Genomic DNA, 1216 nt, shown 5'->3' with positions numbered 1-1216 from the left:
AAAAAAAAGAAGGCTTTTAGGTTATCAGATACAGAACTGCTGTTTATTATGCTTATTATTTTGAATCCCAAAGTTCCAAATGAACTAAAATTTAGCTCATTTTGTGTTCTCTGAGGCATACAATACTTTCCTAAACAAATATTCACAGTAATATCTAAAAAACTATATTCTACGGCTTTAATGTAGAGTCAAAAATGAACAGATGAGCATTAAACAGTAGAAAAATTTTAGTTTATGGGGAGAAAAACTACACATAATTAGTATGTAGTTAAATTCAGATGTGTGTTTGATTGTAAATGTGTTTGTGGTGAGGGGTAGTGTACACACACCTATGTACGAACATTCTATTACGCAGGTGACTACCCTCAGATTATGCTGGATTTCAACACAAACTAAATTTTATTCCTGTACTTTTCAAACATAAACTGGTTATGAGAATTTGGAAAACTATTTTAATACAATAATAGAGAATAATGTCTTTAAAATGAACTCAAATAGAAAAAAGATGCTTAAAATGTAAGGCTGTCATCACTCTTTCTATCTGTCCTATTTTATCTGCCCCGTTAACAGTTCAGATAAGCAATAATTTTTTTTTCATGAAGAAAAATACATTATTTTCTGTTCTCACGTTTTTTTTAAGAGATGGCATCTCACCATGTTGCCCAGGCTGGAGTGCAGTGGCTAATCACAGGTGCAATCTTACTAATGATTATCACGGGAGTTTTGACCTGCTCCGTTTCTGACCTGAGCGGATTCATCCCTCCTTAGCCAACATTGTGGTCCTCTGCTCCCTGGGGGTCACCATACTGATGCCGAACTTCGTGCAGACACCTGACCAGCATAGCGCATTATAGCCCAGAACTACTCCTGGACTCAAGGGAGGCTCCTGCTTCAGCCTCCTGAGTAGCTGGGACTACTACTACCACAAGAGGTCAAGAGAGCCCAGCTCTGCTCTCACTTCTTAAGTATCTGTCAAGATGGCTTCTAATATAAAGAAAAAGACTTCAGCCGGGCGCGGTGGCTCAAGCCTGTAATCCCAGCACTTTGGGAGGCTGAGGCGGGTGGATCACAAGGTCAAGAGATCGAGACCATCCTGGTCAACACAGTGAAACCCTGTCTCTACTAAATACAAAAAATTAGCTGGGCATGGTGGCGCGTGCCTGTAATCCCAGCTACTCAGGAGGCTGAGGCAGGAGAATTGCCTGAACCCAGGAGG

The 1216-nt window shown here is 40.3% G+C and overlaps 1 protein-coding gene across 2 annotated transcripts in view; it reads right to left on the bottom strand.

Moving 5' to 3' along the window:
- Positions 1–1216, bottom strand: part of TOR1AIP1 (torsin 1A interacting protein 1) — a 43673-nt gene that overhangs the window by 22332 nt on the left and 20125 nt on the right. The gene's annotated exons all lie outside the window — the stretch shown is intronic.

Source organism: Cebus imitator, unplaced genomic scaffold (genome assembly GCF_001604975.1).
Source record: "Cebus imitator isolate Cc_AM_T3 unplaced genomic scaffold, Cebus_imitator-1.0 Scaffold33, whole genome shotgun sequence".
NCBI classification, from domain to species: domain Eukaryota; kingdom Metazoa; phylum Chordata; class Mammalia; order Primates; family Cebidae; genus Cebus; species Cebus imitator.
This window is presented reverse-complemented; position numbering and strand designations above follow the sequence as displayed.